Consider the following 18,984-nt stretch of genomic DNA (forward strand, 5'->3'; position numbering starts at 1 on the left):
CAGTTTAGCTGCTCCTTCACATCCCTCTCCCTCTGCTGCCCACTGTGACTCCAGTTGCTTGTTCATATTGGAAGTTTATGAATCTGCCAAAGCCTTTCTGGAGAAGCAGCTGCTTCTGTACCTTAGGCTTTTAGGTGCAGAGTTGAGTCATACACAACGCCTGGCTTGGGGTGCCGTGGCACGTGCGACTTCCCTGCCTCCTTCTCTCACACACTTTCTCCTTGTCTTGTTGGTTCTCCTGGGGATATACAAGGGTAACTGACAGGAGAAACAGATTCAGTGACAATAAAACAAGCTGGGAAACCCTCTTCACTGAAATGCTGCTGTTGGTTGCAGCCCTATGGAAGAGAAGCAAGGGCAGTGAACCCAGAGGTGTGTGGGGTGTAGGATGCTCTGGCACAATCCTGCTCCAAGGGAAATACCACTCTGAAGCCAGCATGCTCACCCTTTGCGAGAACTAAAGGAAGGAGCTGGCACTTTCCCATACAGAAGATACATTCTGTCTGGACTGAGTTATGCTGCAGTGTCTAGAGGGATCAAGCATGAGTTATACCCCACTTCATTGTAGACCCTCCCCTGCAAACCTCTGATACTGGGAGGGATGCTGACTGCAGTTAAGCGACCACAACTACCCAGCTGGAGCTAGTTGGAGATTAATGGATTAATGGAAAAAAATGTTTGGTTGTTAGCAGCATTTCCCTCTTAGAACAGAACATGTTTCAGCCACAAAATAAAAAAAATGGTGCTTTTCTTCCCATTATGTTTAACGTTGAGCTTTTTGTTCTCTGACAATGGATTATGAACTTTAAAAGGAAAACAAATTCTATGTTTAATCAGAAAACAAAATTTCCCTATAATACAAAGCAATATTTCTCAGCCTTCTAAGTGCTGTGACCCTGCATTCAAAATGCAAAACTGTCAGCTTCAGTTTGTTTCCCCCTCTCCCAGGGAAGCAGGATTTTCTGAAAGTTCCCAAACTTCCCATGCCTCTTTAGGCCTGATTTCCATATTGTTAAATGGAGCCTTTGGCTTGGTCTACCTACACTTACAGTTAGATAGATGCTCAGTTGAGATATCTACCATCGCTTGGGGAGATGGCACTCCTACCATGATGGAAAAAACCTCCATTGTGTGGGCTGCGTCTACGCTACAGGGTTATGACCTCAAATGGCAATGTAGCTATGCTGGTAAGTCGATGCCCCACACCAGCCATTTTGTATAAACTTGCCTGAGGGATGCAATCTTGTAGGAAGCCTCTGAGTGCACCGAACAGCCTGGATCCCGCCCATGAGAATGGTGCTTCTCCACCTATTGCCTCCTGGTTTGTGGACTGGTCTGGCAGGAAATAGACACCCCCAGGGGCCTAAAGTGAGGCACTAGCATGCATGGCCAGAGGCGAAACATAGGTGCCGAGAGAACTTATTTACTGCAAAGAATTAGGTGCTGGATGAAGTTAGGTGTTTCCAGGGTTTGGCAGGAACTTTCTGGTCTGCAGTGGAGCTTGAAAACAGGACTTAGGTGTTATATCAACCAGGCAAGGTACTAACAAACTTCAACAGGACTTTGTGTTTAAAGTGGAAACCTCTTTACCAAGCTGCTGCTGCACCCTCTGTAACTCTCACTCAGCCTCCTCAACTCCTCCCCCCACCTTCCTGTTTCCTCTTCTTTCAGACTCCCAACAGCCAGTGCTCCCAATTCTAATAATTACAAGCAACATCTAAACACCACATTCCCTCCTCTCTTAAGAAACTCTCCCAATTAAAATAAACTGTTGTTCTAACCACAGGAACAAATAGGAAACAAGATACTATACTATTGGCAGAAATATTACACTGAAAACACTGTAGATACTACATAACATAGTCTCTAGTCCAGACAGGTGGTCGTCTGGGTCTGACAGGCCGTCTCTCAAGCCCCGGTTCCAATGAGATGTCTTGTAGTGTTGACTATGGTAAAGTCATCCAATGCAGACTGAGTGTTGGCATAATCTCTTCTTGGTGCATAGGCAGGTGCAAGTTAAGAAGCATTCCATTCCTGCCTATCAGAAAGTAGATAGGTGTAAGATCCCTTCTTTTCTATGATTTTAAGAGGAGCTGTGAATTGATGGTCCCCTTTGCATATAATTCCACTAGCCTTATCTCTGGGGCTCAGCTAACCCAAGTACAGGCTGGAGTTGATGAATTACATATCATTTCCGCCCTTAATTCTATGACCCAGAAGTTGCTGACAGAGATGGTATTGAATATCACTGAGGCTGGGAAGGCATTGCAGTGGGATCTAGTATGTTTACAAATTCAAGATTTGCTGAATGACCAGCTGATGGCCATTCAGAGTGATCTTGAGCATCAGGCTTGGCCCACGTCCCTTACAGACACCTCAGGAGTACCATCTGATCTGTGGCCATGGAGTCATACTTGGAGACTTTCTGGGTGAAAGTGTGGACATTCACAGCGCTCCTTCCAAGCATATGAACCGGTTAGGAGGGTGTGGGCTCCCACATACTGAATCCTTCCAGGTCCATGGGGAGGATTCATGTTGGACTGGGTTATTCACTGAGACATCTGGGAAATTAGACCACCTGTTATACCTAACTGATTCATGGTCAGTGCCCCTAGAATAACACCTGACATTTTGGATAGTAATAGGGAGTCAATGGACATTTTGGCCATTATAAACCCTACAGCTTCAGTGTATCCATAAACTGAAGCCAAGGGAAGTTGTCACTGTTCATGGCAACGTTTGCTGGGAGGGTAGAGGGAACAAGGAACTACCCTGACAGGACACTTATTTTTTCAAGCCAATGACAGCTGTGTGTATGTCAAAGCCACCACATTGCGAGATATGCATATCAATCTAACCACTGCTGCAGGCAATCATATTATTTACTGGCCTGCAGATAGAATTTTGTAAGTAGCCTTAGGTTCCAGATACCCTTTAATTGGACCAGCTTAGTATCTGATCGATTTCAAAATTTGCTTTCAGTGTTACCAGAGGTTCAAAGAATCTCTAAAATACAAGGGCAAGTTCACATACTTCAATATATATATCAAGTTGAAAAGTATGCCTTTCATACAGCTTATACAGTGTTTACTTTATGTACTAAGTATGATGTATTGTGCTTTATGACTAAAACTGTACAACAACCCCGTCATATCATTGCTATGGAAATGTTATTGCTTGTATTGCTATTAGTTAGTTTAGGATTATGTTATTGTTGTTGTAAAGGATGTACTAAAAGTAATACCTTTCATGTCCATGCTAATCGTGCATTGTCATTACATCCAATCAAAACCCCTAAGGTTGAAACACCTGATGCAGAATCTGAAATCCATGGCTTAATGCAAATAGAGGTTTGAAAATATTTTTTATACTAGAAGTACAAAAGGGTGGAGCGTGGAAGAAGAGAAAGAACTGACAAGGATTTTTAGGGGATCTTAATGCATGACAGTCTCTGTTAGCAAGAGTCAGGTTAGCTGTAACCCTAATAACACGAGATTTGTAGAAGCGAGGATTGTGTGAGGTGAGTGGAAAAGAACTGTGTGAGAAGTTGTTTTTCGACCTTGTGTAGATAATACGAAATGTAGACTGGAGTCTCTTAAGTGCGAAAAACAAGACATCAGGATGACCTATGTATAAACAAAATGCAGCTGTTGCGTATTATTGTCTGTAATAAAAGTATAAATGTTTGCTGCAATTCTTTACCTGTTGAGAGACCTGTCTAGGTAGGGGAGACCCTATGTCCTAGTGCATTCTCTCCCTGCTGTAGCTACTAAACAGAATAAAGTATCTGACTCTGCTGCACCCAACCAAAAAGTGAGAATTGAGTTTTTCTCCGACAGAATCAAACTCAAACTTTGGTTCCTTAGCACCCTGCAGCTTGACTGTGAAAGCCTTATACTTTGCTTGGTTCTGTTTAACTGTTTTTCTCACATCATCCTTGGTTGAGGTCTCAGGTCATACTTTTAACAATCCAGCAATATTCAGTTTAGTATTCATCTGTTTCCCATGCAGTAACTCTGCAGGTGATCTTTGCTTTGTGGCATGTCGTGTAGCCCAGTATGCTTGCAAGAAATCAGTAGTGAAGGGGATCCACAATTGCCCTTTCAGTTTAGTCTTTTGCAAATTCTTTTCAAACTTCTGTTAAACCATTTGGTTTCCCCATTGGCTTGAGGGTAATATAGGGGTGACCTTCTGTGTAAAATGTTCCTCTCTGCTAGAAAAGTTTCAAACTCAAGGGAAGTAAATTGACTACCATTACCTGAAACCAGTTCCTCAGGGTTACCTTCCCTGCTAAAAACTGAAGAGAGATTTGCAATATAAATGCTACCTCAGGCCATTTACTGAAATAGTCTATTAAAGTGACTGCATAACAACAGTCAATTGGAGCAGTATCAAAGGGTCCTACAATGTCAATCATCACTTTTTCCCATGCAGATTCAGGAAGAGGAACAGGCTGTAATGGACGGGTACATGTCACTGCTGTCTTATCATGCATTTGGCAAGTGACACAGGATTTTATGAGTGCTTCAGTTTGAGAGTCCCTCCCTGGCCACCAACACAGATCCCGTAGTCATTGTTTGGTTCTGACAATTCCTTGATGAGTATCACGTGCCAGGTGTATGAATTTTGACTGTAATTCTTCTGGCACAAGTAGCTGGTGTGTACCTTGTAGCACACAGCCATCGAGCAAATAAAGTTAATCCCGAATTCTAAAATAAGGTGGCAAAACTGGGTCAAGGTTTTTAGGGTTACTAGGCCAGCTCTTTGTCAGAAATTCCCATAGTTTTTGTTGAATTGGACACGCTGAACAAGCAGCTTGAAATTGTTCTCTTGTAATTACTGTAAGAGTGCTTGTAATAAGCGCAACTACTACATCCTCATCCTCCAGTGGACCATCTGGTGAAGGCAAACGCAGGCGAGAAAGGCAATCAGCTACCACATTTTTGTTTTCAGGCTTACATTCCAGTTCATAATTGAAAGAAAGTAGTCTTGCAGAGCATCTAGCAATACAATATCCTGCTCTTCCCAGTCGTTTCGTGCTGAGCAATGTCGTCAAAGGGCTGTGGGCTGTGCACAACTTGAACATGGAGCCCCACAGGTAAGTTCTCCATTTTTCAGTATCCCAGACACAAGCTAGTGCTTCTTTTTTGACTGTAAAATATTTTCTCTCAGCATTACTTAGTGGCCTTGAAGCAAACACAACAGTCCTCTCTATGTTGTCCTCATGAAGTTCTGTGAGGACAGCGCCAAGTCCATAGTCGAGTAAGCAGAGTCAGGATGAGCTCTACCCTGACATCTGGTGGTGAATTTTGGGGAGTGTGGAAAGAATCTCAAGGAGTGTGAAAAGGAATTCCAGATATTTGCGTTGGCAGACCCTCCCCACCTATGAATAAGCCCACGGCAGCCTGGGGTGGTTATTTTGACAGCTGGGATCCCCAATTTCTTTGTTATGGGGGCAGGAGGAAAAAAAGTGTTGTCACCCTAATTATGTGAATGAGGAACTATGAGACTGCTTTATGACAGAAATGACTCAACCTAAATTAAGTAGCACTTGCTAGATCAGGGACATGGGTTCCAAAACCCAGTGAATTGAGAGAGGTTGGGGACTGGTGTGTTTGCCCCTTTTGAGGGCCTGGGACACCAATTGCACATCCTCCTCTCTCCACTGTTAAAAAAGTAGAGTTAATTTTGATTCCATTAGGAGTCCATATAAAGGCTGCTGAGCTGAATTCATGCTGGACCAATGGTGCACCAGCACCAGGGCTCCCGTACTATGAGCTGAAATCACTAAGAGTTGAAATCACTAAAGAGCTGGAATTACTGAGCTGAGAGCATTGAGTGCTGTGCTAACTAGTGGGGGAGCCTGAAGACCTATTGCTAAGCGGCTGGCAGAGTGGAGCAGTTTGCAGCATGTTAGAGCAGCCCATGGAACAGTGAGTGGAGTGGAGCGGTTTGTGGGGATGGCTGGAGTGGCTTGCAGGTTGGCTGGAGGAGCGGCACAGCTGGTGAAGTGGAGCTGGTCGTGGTGAAGGCTGCAGCAGACCTCCACGGAGAGGTGGAGCAGTTGGCCTTGGCCCACATAAGGTGCCCCTTACCACTCTGTGTGGGCCCCACCACTCTGTGTGCCCACCCCCCATTTCCACCCAGGCTGAGAGGGGGTAAAACTCTGCAGATAAACTTTTGAACTCTGGAGTGGAACTGACTAGAGACTTTGGGGTTGTTGGACTTTGGGGTAATTGGACTTAAGACCCTAAGGGGGAAAGGACATTGCCAAACATACTTGGAGGTGGGCTTTTGCTTATGGTTTGTGTTATAATCCTGTTTGTGATGTTTCTCCAATGTGATGCTGCATTGTTTCCTTCCTTTATTAAAAGGATTTTGCTACACTCAGACTCTGTGCTTGCGAGAGGGGAAGTATTGCCTCCTAGAGACTCCCGGGGGGGGGGGTTATGTAAGTGTCCCAGGTCACTGGGTGGGGGCTCGAGCCGGTTATGCATTGTGTTATTGAAATGGAACCCCTGGATACTGAACCCGGCCCTTGTTGCTGCCAACTCAGAGGGGCAGAAGGGTTACAGTTGGAAGCATCAGTAGTTACAATTGTAGGCAATGCAGGACTGAAGAGTGCAAGTACTGGACTATGTACAATCAAGTCTTTCACTGTTTCGAAACTAGCTTGTGCATTCGTTGTCCACACTAAGGTTGAACTTCTCCGTAGTAATTCTCGTAATGGTTCAATGACAGTGTTACCTAAGTTCCCCTAAAAAACAACCCAGGGTTACACTTTGTCATAAACAGATAGTTAAGTGTTAATGTCTCTTTTACCTGTAAAGGGTTAAGAAGCTCAGTGAACCTGGATGACACCTGACCGGAGGACCAATCGGAGGACAAGATACTTTCAAATCTTGGTGGAAGGAAGTCTTTGTCTGTGCTGTTTGTGTTGTTTGTTGTTAGCTCTAGGGGCTAAGAGGGACCAGATGTGCACCCAGGTTTTCTCCAATCTTTCTGAATCAGTCTGTCATGTTTCAAAATAGTAAGTACTAGCTAGAAAAGGCGGATTAGTCTTATGTTTGTTTTCTTAACTTGTAAATGTGTATTTTGCTGGAAGGATTTTTACCTCTGTTTGCTGTAACTTTGAATCTCAGGCTGGGGGGCAGGGGAAGTCCCTCTAGTCTGTATGAATCTGAATACCCTTTAAGCATTTTACACCCTGATTTTACAGAGATAATTTTTACTTTTTCTTTCTTTTATTAAAAGCTTTCTTTTTTAAGAACTTGATTGATTTTTTCCCTTGTTTAAGACCCAAGGGGATTGGGACTGAACTCACCAGGGATTGGTGGGGGGAAAGGAGGGGGGGAAGGTTAATTCCTCTTTGTTTTAAAATCCAAGGAGTTTGGATCAGTGTAGCCTCTCAAGGTAACCCAGGGAGGGGGAAAGTCTGGGACGGGGAAAGGAGGGGATGGTTTATTTCTGCTGGTTTTAAGATCCAAGGGGTTTGGGTCTTGGGTTCCCCAGGGAAAGTTTTGGGGGACCAGAAAGTGTGCCAAACACGATATTTTGTCTGGTGGCAGCATTATCAGATCTAAGCTAGGAATTAAGCTTAGAAGGGTCCATGCAGGTCCCCACTTTTTGGACGCTAAAGTTCAAAGTTGGGGAAAAAACCTTGACACACTTGTATTAGTTTTATTACAATGCTGCTGTTAGGTCAGATAGAAAAGAGATGGAGCTTATTCATACACGCACACATTCACTGCATTCATATCCTCATGCACCCACACACTTACACAGGCAGAGAGTGACCGAAATACAGCATGGAGACTGAGAAGCTGAAGCATGATAGATCTGGTGTGTCTGTCTGCAATCACAAATCCAGGCTGCTGAGAGGGTCAAGAAGCAGGGGCTTGTGTACATGCCTTCTTCCTCTTATTTTGCAACTGGGCAGCTCCTGTCATGTACACTGAGTTTCCTTTCTGTGTCCATCACTGAGAAGCATTCCCAGACCAGTTCCTTTCATGCATACCAGGTTCTTCTTTACTTTACAGCACTTCATGACTGCCTTCTCAGGACAGATTATATCAGACACATCTGGCTCCTCGCTTCTGTGTCCGGGCTCCTCTTTCCTTGAAATTCCTTTCCGCCCAGTCCCACATACACTCCCTTGTTCACACTCCCTCATTCACACTCTCTTTGAGGGATAGGATATTACAAAGCTTGGAAGTTCATACAAGTGGCAACCTGAAAAGGCCACAGAGCTTGCAAAGGTTACAAAACTTAAAAGGCTATGCTAACAATAGCTGAAGTTACAAAGTCTGCAAAAAGATTGCAGAACTTATTGATATAAGTTACAGATCTTACAATTGCATTTGAACGGAGGCTTTACATAACAGACAGAAGCATAATTGGGAATTAATTTTGCATACCAGGATGTAAGACCCAAGAAGGAACATAAGGTTTGCAAATCTGTGGGAGGAGCAGCATTTGAAATTGGCAGGATATGATCTGGATCAGATTTTAGTCCAGCCTGTGAAATTGTATGTCCCATAAAGGAGAGTTCAGTTTGTCTAAATTTGCATTTGGACCTATTGAGCTTGAGACCTGCTTTGCTGATGCTGTTTAGTACAGGCTGCAGGTTATTGTCATGCTCCTCAGTAGCATTTCCAAACACAATAATATCACCCAAATAACACTGAACTCCATGTTGATTCTTCAGAATCTATGACATTTTTTGAAAGGCACTTGGGACTGATGTGAGACAGTATGGAACACGTTTAAAATGTAATAGTCCCTCCTGTGTAATAAATGCTGGGAGGTCTCTACTATCTTCATGCAACATAACCTGGTGGTATGTGCTCTGCAAATCAAGAGTAGAAAACATCTTTGCTCCATGGAGTTCTGCAAATACTTCTTCTATGTGAGGAAGAATATGGCTGCCAATTACAATAGCTTTATTTGGCTCCCTTAAGTCCACACAAAGGCGAATGCCCCCATCCCTCCTCTGAGTCACTACTATAGGTGAAACCCATTCTGAGAAATTATTCTCTTCAATAATGTCATTTTGAACAAGTTTTCTAAGTTCCTCTGAAACAGCTTCTCTGACTGAAAATGGTAAGTGCCATAATTTCTGTCGTACAGACATCACATTATTCCACATTTAACTTTATGCAGAAACCCATCAGAGGCACATCTTTAAAGAAATGCAAATAGATGGAATCAGGTGGTATAGATACTGCTGAGTCAGTGTCCAGCAATAGCTGAATAGAGTGTGATTTGCCAGAGGATATGGCAGAAATGTTTACACTGCACTTTACTTGTTCTGGAATATGTGCAGTAGTGGTTTTGTTCATGCTCAGCACAGTAACGTCAGGTATTGTAACTGCATTCACCTGTTGATTGAACTGGCTACTGTGACATACTTTAGCAAAATGCCCAAACATTTTGGAATGATTGCTCTGAGCTACTTTTGCTGGACACCCTGTGTAGCTTGCAAGGAGTTGTGGGGATCCACCATGAAAGCATGCTTTTACTGTATTTTGAATTTGCTGATTCAGTGGCTTTTCATTAGTTTTCCTCCTTCAATTGTTTGTCTGCAGTGATAGTGAACATTTCTGCAAAGGACTCACAGCCTAGACTGTGCCTCCTGTCTCCCTGCTCATTATTTTGGCTTCAGCTGCAGCTGACTCAATCTGAATAGCAATGGTTATTGCTTTTTCTAGTGTAAGTTGTGGTTCTAGAAGAAAGAGTTCTCTTACACAAATCATTGTAGTCCTTTCTAACCTTATGGTTCTACTATTACAAATTTCCCACCTGAAATGTACCCACCTTAGCTCTTGTGGACATTAATTAGGCCAGGTCTAAACTAGAAAGAGCTGCTGACTTAATAGTATTGGTTAGGGCTTTGATTTTAAAGACATTTTTGTAGCGGCCAAGCCCCTAGGATAGACACAATTACATCAGCAAAAACAAAAGCAAAACAAACAAACAAAAACTTTTGCTTGAATAGCTTATGTAATATTGGGAACTGGAATATGAATAAGATTATATGATGGGGATACCTGTGGTAGCCTGGACTGGACTTGATGACGCAAACCTGCTGGACTTGGAATGTAATATATGAAGGTCTTTCTCTGTAAAAAAAGTAGGAGTAACGCACAAAGATATTATCCCATTGCATAGTAAGGCTTTCGACAGAGTCCCACGTGACATTCTCATAAGCCAACTAGGGAAATGTGGTCTAGGTGAAATTACCATTAAATGGGTAGACAACCGTTTGAAAGCTCATACTCAAAACATTATCAATGGTTCACTATTGAACTGTGAGGGTGTATCTAGCGGATGTGTGCAGAGGTCAGGCCTGATGCTTTTCAAATATTTTCATTAATGACTTGGATGCTTTCACTAAAGACTTGTATGGGCAGTATGCTTATAATATATGTGGATGACTCCAAGTTGAGAGGTGTTGCAAGAACTTTTGAGGATGTTAGAATTTAAAATGATCTTGGCAAATTGGAGAACTGGTCTAAAATCAACAAGATGACATTAAATAAAGACAAATGCAAAGTACTATACTTATTGAGGAAAAATCAAATTCCCAACTACAAAATGGGGAATAACTGACTCGTCGTAATGCTGAAAAGGATTTGGGCGTTATATTGGATCATAAAGTGCATATGAGTCAACAATGTGTTGCAGTTGCAAAAAAGGCTAATATCAATCTGGGGTATATTAACATGATTGTTGTATGTGAGAAGTAATTGTCCCACTTTACTTGGCACTGGTGAGGCCTTAGCTGGAATACTGTGTCCAATTCTGGGCACCAAACTTTAGGAAAGGTGTGGATGAATTGGAGATACACCAGAAGAAAGGAAACAATGATAAGAAGTTCAGAAAATCTGACCTATGAGGAATGTTAAAGCTGGGCATGTTAAGTCTTGAGAAAACAAGTCTGAGCGGGGACCTGAGAACAGTCTTCAAATATGTTGAGGGCTGTTCTAAAGAGGGAGGTGATCAGTTTTCTCCATATCCATTGAACATAGGGCAAGAAGTAATGGGCTTAATCTGCAGCAAGGGAGATTCAGGTTAGATATTTGGGGAAAAAAAGTTCTGACTCTCAGGGTAGCTGAGCTTTGGAACAGGTTTCCAAGGGAGGTTGTGGAATCCCCATCACCGGAGGTTTTAAGAACAGGTTGGACAAACGGCTGTTAGGGCTGGTCTAGGTTTACTTAGTCCTGTCTCAGTGCAGCGGGCTGGACTAGATGATTTATTGAGCCCCCTTCCACCCCTGCATTTCTCTGATTCTACTGCTGCCATTCTACTCAGCAGCAGGAGTAGCTGACTTTATCATGGCTTGGGTTATGCTGTGGTGAAGGGCACAAGGCACTCCCTTACACTTCTCTGCTGGCTACCTACACAGCGGCTATGTTCCATCCTCATGCAGGAGGATGGTAGAGGGCCAGGAGGGGAAGCAGATGCTATGCCAGTCAAAGGCCTTTCCTGGTGTAGCAGGGGATCACTCACCAGCCAATTTATCCACTCAAGGGCAGGGTTCACAGTAGGTCCATGCTTAAGCCCATTATTATTTATATCTCTTATATGTTTGTACGCTGTGTTGGGGCAGCAGTTCTTCTCCTTCTTCTTCTTCTTGTAAATCCAGATTACAATCTGTCCTGCATTCTGGTGTAAGGAAGCAAGAAGACACGGCAGAACTGCTGCACCCCCTACTCATGGAGTTGGGCAAGTAGAAGGGGATGTATGGTGTGGTTTGCACTCATTTCCACCAGTGCACCCAGTGATGTTGCTTGGCTGGCATGTCAGGAAGCGCAGAGCTGTGTTTGGTATAGACATAGTGCAAGTGTTCTCCTGCTCCGGAGCAGGGAGGGATGAAAAGGGAGACAGATTCAACTATACGCTCTGCTTTATTATTATTTACCCAAAGGCAGCAGTCAGGATTAGGGCCCCATTTTGCAAACACAGGGTGAAATCCTGACTGCGGGTAATTGAATGAGAGTTTCATCTTTAATTTGAATGGGGCCAGGATTTCTCCATGTAAATCAAAGAATGGCAAAAAATTAAAGTTACACAAAAGAAACCCAATCTGATTCTCCTTCTTAGGCAAAGTGAAGTCACAAAAGAAAATAAACATAATCTAATACATTCCTTCTCTAAACGCTTACTACTTTTAAGAAATGTTAGATGGCTGATTCCTGGATCCTTCACTCTGGCACAAACTTTTCTGAACAGACAAAGACTGATTTCCCTCCTCCCTCTTTGAAAACATCTTGTCCCTCAATTGGTTCCTCTGGTCAAGTGTCAGCTAGGCTATGTGAACTTCTTAACCCTTTACAGGTAAAAGAGGAATTAACCCTTAACTGTCTGTTTATGACAGGTGGGTCTCTTGATCCATCTTTGGACAGAAAGCCCAGGGCTCCCTGTGGCCATCATAAGGAGTGTTACCTTCTTCTGAGGCTGTGATGCTATTTCCATCACATCTGGGCCTATGGATATTCCTCCTTTTTCAGCTTGTAAAAGAGGCGACTAAGGGGAGATATGATAGAGGTCTATAAAATCATGACTAGTGTAGAGAAAGTGAATAAAGAAGTGTTATTTACTCCTTCTCATAACAAAGGAACCAGGGTTCACCAAATGAAATTAATAGGCAGCAGATTTAGAACAAACAAAAGGAAATATTTTTTTCACACAATGCACAGTCAGTCTGTGGACTTCTTTGCCAGAGGATGTTGTGAAGGCCAGGACTCTAACAGGGTTCGAAAAATAACTAGATAAGTTCATGGAGAATAGGTCCATCAATGGCTCTTAGCCAGAATGGGCAGAGATGGTGTCCCCAGCCTCTGTTTTCCAGAAGCTGGGAATAGGTGATTTGCTGATTACTTGTTCTGTTCATTCCCCCTGGAGCACTTTGCATTGCCCATTGTCAGAAGACAGGATATGGGGCTAGGTGGACCTTTGGTCTGACACAGTGTGTTCTTATGTACTCGTGCACTGTTTCCATGGAGGCCCCACTGATTACTCCTCAGACGGGTCTTTAAATCAAGATTTATGAGCTGCCTGCTCACATGGATAGAACTTTGCAGAGGGGGAATGTAAGGGGAAATTACTAGCCACAGCATCAGTGAATGTGAGCAGTTAACATAGGTGGACATTGCCCTGTGCACTAGTGCAGGAGACTCACATGTTTCCTCCAGGGCAAGCAGGAACTGCTGACATTTGGATGGATAGATTTTCGGAGCAAAGACTGACTGCTACTCTTTTTGTACAGTACCTAGCAGGACGGAGCTCCCATCTTGGTCGGTGCCAAGGCACTGATTAATATCAATCAAATAATAAATAATAGGCAGGGACTATTTTTTTAAATTCTGTTTGTGCAGTGCTTAGCAAAATGCAGTCCTAGGCCTTTACTAGGGTGAGAGAAACTAGTGGGAATGATGATAGGACCCATGGTTTGGGCACTCACCGGGCATGTGGGAAACCTGTGCTCTAGGTCCTGCTCCAATGACTAGTTAATTGGTGGAAAAGCTTAAAGAGAAAAGATTGTAAAAGTAATACCCTCGAACATAGCCTGCTGGTCAGGAACCTCTTCTAGGATATGGAAGACTCAGGTCCAGTCCCTTGTTCCAAACTAGGAAGAGCAGGGAATTTAAAACAAGTCTACCATGTGTCAGATGAGTGCTTTACCCAGTGGCCTATAAGCCAAAGGGAGGGTCTTTCTCTTTCAGTTTTTTTCCTGAGAAAGAGCTGTCATAATATGAATAGGTTACCTACTTCCATGAAAGGGCTTCCAGCCGCATGTTATGAATGGAGTTAGGTGCCCAACTCCCTTCGACCACAGGGGCTTAGACTATAGTCCATTCCTCGGCATTTCCTATTGGCTAGTTTTACAGCTCCTCACTCCATGCGCTGGACTCTGAGAGTCCCATTTGTAGGTGCCTAACTCTCCCCACGCCTAGCTGAGGGTTTACCATTGGGCGACAGGTCACCTAAAACATGGGCATTGAAATTCTTAGTGTTGCCATGACTAAGGGCCAGAGTTTTAAATGTATTTAGGTCCCTAGTGGGATTTTCTGACACTTCTAGGTGCCCAACACCAATTGTGGGGCTAGCCCAATGTGCCCATGGTGCTATATCCCTGGTGCAATCAGTGCTGAAGTTGCATCAGTGTGGCATGGTATCTCACGACAGTGGCAGGCACCATCCCACCATCTCAAAGAAGGGCGAGACTGACACCATTGCTCTTTGCAGCTTGGTTCAAACCCAAGGAGACTCTCCATCTTTTCAGGTCTAAACCCAACTGGTCGAAGATGATCAAACCCAACCCCCAAGGCACACAGAGTCCAGTGTGACTTTGGAAGGTTGAGTTCTTCATCTCTTGTTGCTTATGGCTGTTCATGTTGCCTGACAACACAACAGTAGAAATTGTTTAGGTATATAATAGACTGCCTTGTAGCACATTGGCAACTGTGCTGAGATGATGGCAGATAATTTCTTGGCAGGTAAGTTAGACAGTTGTTAGTATTAGTGGTATTAAAAAAAAAGAAAATAATTATCTCTTTGTTTCTTGCATGCATAACTCGACATCTAGGCTTGTATGGATTAGCATTTTATTGGTAAATGTTGATTGCACCGAACACATACAAGCCAACAAAAAAAATTTCCATTGTTAATCATCAGAATTTAAACATAGACTAAGTAAAGAAAATGCTACTTGACAACTTATTAGAGTTTCATTTAAGGATATTTATGTTGTATATTTTGACATGTCATGTTGACAATTTGTGTTTGAACAATTATAAAACTTTAACTTTTTATATCTCGGTGTCTACTGTCATTATATAATTATTGTCTGACCCTCTCCATTGCCCACCCTCACCCATAATTTCCTGCAGCTATGAAAATTTAAATAGATAAAAATTGAAGAAAAAAAAAGCTTAACACCCATAATTTTGCATAATTGTGAAAAATTAAATTGATAAACATTGAAAAAATTCTTCAAAATAAACACTAATATTTCTGACAAAATTATATATAAAAATCTAATTCTGGCAAGCCTATGTATGAAGGTTGATATTTTCAAAGATGCTAAAGAGGTCTGTGGACCAAATTTTCATTAATTTGGAAATTTCATCCAAATTGTAACAATAACGTCTGAATTTCTTTCAAATCCTTTCATGATCAATGCCTTGAACTTGATAAAAGCCAATGAATCTTCTGTTTTCTTTGTGCAGTAGATTTATGTTTATATATGTCCATATATTTCCATAAGTAGGCCAGATCCTCAGCTGGTGTAAATCAATGTAACTCCTTTGGCTTTAGCTCCAGTTTGCATTAGCTAAGCTTCTGGCCCAGAATATTAACTGGTGTTTTATTTTGTAAATGCATAGAATTGTGTATGTGTGTTTCCATATGTAATTATTATTAGAGTCAGTCAAATATTTTCTACTGAAATATTTTTTCAACACAAAATCGATCTTGGCCAAAAATGGAAATTTGTATTAGTTCCATAAATTTGCAGGCTCTGTGTGCAAATCTTGATCATACAAATACACACGAGTCTCATATAACTATGGACATACAGATATAGTAACACACATTAACATCTGGCCACACAACTCACAGTCCCATTATAAAAAATAATGATTCATGTTGGTGAGGAAATTATTTCTTCCATGTCAGAAATTCCAGTATTTTTTTTTCATTTTCATATAACTTTTTTATTTTTAATTAAAAACTGATTTTTTTAAAAATAAACTGAAAAAATGTTAATTTTCAGGTGCCAAAACCCCCAAAATAAAATGAAATAAAAAAATGGTTGCAAGTTTTCTGCTGTTTGGAAAATCCCTAAACGCTTTCAATTATAACTATGTCTTATGTTCCAAAGTGACTCAGGGCAGGATTTCCAAAAGTATTTATGCACCTAAAGATACAAACAGTTGCCTAATGGGATTTTCCAAAGCAACTTTCTTTGAAATAAGTGGGAGTTAGGTGCCTAAATACCTTTAAAAAGTTGCCCTAAATCCCTGTTGAAAATGAGTCTTAAGCCCTTAAATTACTTCGATGTTTTTACACTGAGCAGCATAATGTCTACATACTTTTACAATTCTTGATGTGAGAGATTAAGTGACTAGAGTAGCCACTGGCACATCCCAAGAATACCAAAGTATTCTGTACTTCCAGAACAGCATAAGCCCACCCACTCTGGTGTCACCTCACATGCATGCTGACAGAGATGGAGCAGTGCTCTCTGCAAAATGGCACCTACCTTGATGATACTGGACAAAACAATGCCCGGCACCAGACCAAGATAAAACCCTTCCCAAAACAGGACTGTCTGGCATAAACAGGACAAATGGCCTGCTGATAAGTGAGTTACATATCCGAAGTAACGCAGTGACTGATAGGCCCAGAACAAGAGGCCAGACATTTACGAGTGAGATATTGACACTGTGTATTAATCCAAGTTCTCATATTGTAAATTATATTGCTGACTTTGTTCAATTTTCCTAGATACAACACATAAAAAAACCTGAATGGGAGAAAATCAAACATCCATTGCAGAATTCATCCTCCTGGGATTTGGGGAATCTCCCTCAAATGAAGACCCTTCTCTTCCTACTGTTTCTAATGATTTACATTGTGACAATGGCTGGGAACATCCTTATTGTTGTGCTAATTGTGACTGATCAGCATCTTCATACCCCCATGTACTTCTTCCTGGGGAACTTGTCCTTCTTGGAGACCTGTTACACCTCCACCATCTTTCCCAGGGTGCTGGCCAGTCTCCTGACTGGGGACAGAACCATTTCTGTTAGAGATTGCATTGTACAATTTTATATTTTTGGTTCTCTGGCAGCCACAGAATGTTGTTTCTTATCTGTGATGTCCTATGATCGATATTTAACAATATGTAAACCACTGCATTATGAAGCCCTTACAAACGGCAGGTTCTGCACCAAGCTAGTGGCTGGGTCTTGGATAGGTGGATTTATATCTGTGGCCATCATAATATTTATGATTTCACAATTAACATTCTGTGGCCCCAATGAAATTGACCATTTCTTTTGTGATTTAAGCCCAATAATAAAGCTGTCCTGCAGTGACATCTGTGTGTTGGAAGTTACAGTTGTCATTTTCTCCTCAGTGTTCACGCTGCCACCATTTGCGTTAACCCTGGCATCCTACATTCACATCATCTCCACCATCCTGCGAATCCCGTCCACCATGGGGAGGCAAAAGGCCTTTTCCACCTGCTCCTCCCACCTCATTGTGGTGACAATTTTCTATGGAACTCTAGTCATAGTCTACATGCTACCAAAAAACATCACACTGAGAAACCTCAACAAAGTGTTCTCTGTCTTCTACACAGTCCTGACTCCAATCATTAATCCCCTCATCTGCAGCCTGAGGAACAAAGAGGAGAAGGAGGCCCTGAGGAAAGCTCACAGTAAATTGCTGTTTTCACCACAAGTATTTACAAAATCGAAGGTGATGTTTCTAGGTTAAGATGGAGTGAGGGAGGCAGATGTGCATGAGTACTGCACATAGCAACAAGGGTGCCAGGGGCTGGTGCTTTCAGAATCAGAAAGCAAAGTCTGGGTTGCCTTTCAGTGCTGGTCAGAACATTCCCAAGGAATTTTGTATGTGTCTCATGATTATGAAAATGACTTGAGTAGGGGGTTGCCCAGGGCCCAGTCTCTGTTCCATCAGATTCTGAGTAATCTGGGATGAAAAATTCTGCTCTGGATCAGACAGAGCAGGGACATTAACCTATATCTTCCAGGTCAATGTCCACACACAGTCCTGAGATAGGTAGATCACCCTCAGTAGACAGTCAGATCACTGCATTTCTGTCTCCGTGAAATCAGCTGAGTGGCAGGGGCTCACTGAATGGCCAGTATCCCTTAGTGGGATTAGTCATGTCAGTAAAATTGTGATGCCACCACACTCTGTGTTCTGGCTGTGTCAGATAAAGGTCCTTTAAAAATACCAGGCTGTGTATCTGCCACACGTGTTTAGGTAGGTAAGTAGATAGTTAGGTAGACAGATAGATAGATAGATGTGTGTCTATGGAGAGAGATAAGGTCGCTTCCATGGTTAGCAGCGTGTCCTCCAGTGAAACTGGGAGATTTCTATCCCGCGCAAAATGTCAGGAGACTGGATTTTATTCTCAACTCTGCCTCTGGTCTGCTGCTCCATGTCTGTTTCCCCTCCCTCACTCTGTCAATCTTTTCCATATAGACTGTAAACTTTGTGGACTGTTTTTCACTTGTTGTTAACATTATTGTCAGCCTTCCATGGTGCTAGATGGGGAAAACACAAACACATTGGGTCAATGAGGTCACAGTCTCAGCTGGGGAGCTCTAGGTGCTCGCGCAACAAAAACAATAAATAATAGTAACCACCATCAAACTGTCATGGGTGCGCAATGGAAAATTGCCCAGTGTTACTCTGGTGGAGTGGAGAAATGGTGTACAAAGGGTGAAGGAAAGTAACTGTTCTCCGTCAGGTTGACTCTGGAAGGAACTTTTTTCAAATATTTGAAAATTAAGGGAGGAGATGAGTAGAGTGCAGGTGACTAGGCTGAGTGCAGGTGATATGGTCAAACATTCTCTTTTCCCACGGTTTTGCAATTTTTATGTCAATATCATTTACACAATGTGCATGCATGCAAATCAATGCACCTGCCTCTCTATTGTTGTTTTAACTTCTTTACCATGTCCTGCCTGAAATTCATTGTAACCACTATTGTTCAGAGATCTTTGCAGCTGTACTGCAAGGCAGCTAGCACATCATGAAACCCTGTAAAACAAGTAAAACAAATAAAATAATAATTATTATTATGAATAGATACATATTATGATTAGTGGCAAAACAAGATTCTTTCTGCTGCCCCGTGAGTAGGTGTCAATCCCAACCTAGATAAATGAGAAGACAAGCTCAGAGTGACCATACTCATCGATGGTTTGCCTTGAGACTGTC

General features: G+C 42.3%; 1 pseudogene; it reads left to right on the plus strand.

Annotated features, from left to right (window-relative positions):
* The first annotated feature begins 16,535 nt into the window (after nucleotides 1-16,535).
* On the plus strand, nucleotides 16,536-17,508 carry LOC127031150 (olfactory receptor 11A1-like; annotated as a pseudogene).
* Nucleotides 17,509-18,984: the final 1,476 nt, after the last annotated feature.

The sequence above is a fragment of the Gopherus flavomarginatus genome, chromosome 11 (assembly GCF_025201925.1).
Source record: "Gopherus flavomarginatus isolate rGopFla2 chromosome 11, rGopFla2.mat.asm, whole genome shotgun sequence".
Classification (NCBI taxonomy): Eukaryota; Metazoa; Chordata; order Testudines; family Testudinidae; genus Gopherus; species Gopherus flavomarginatus.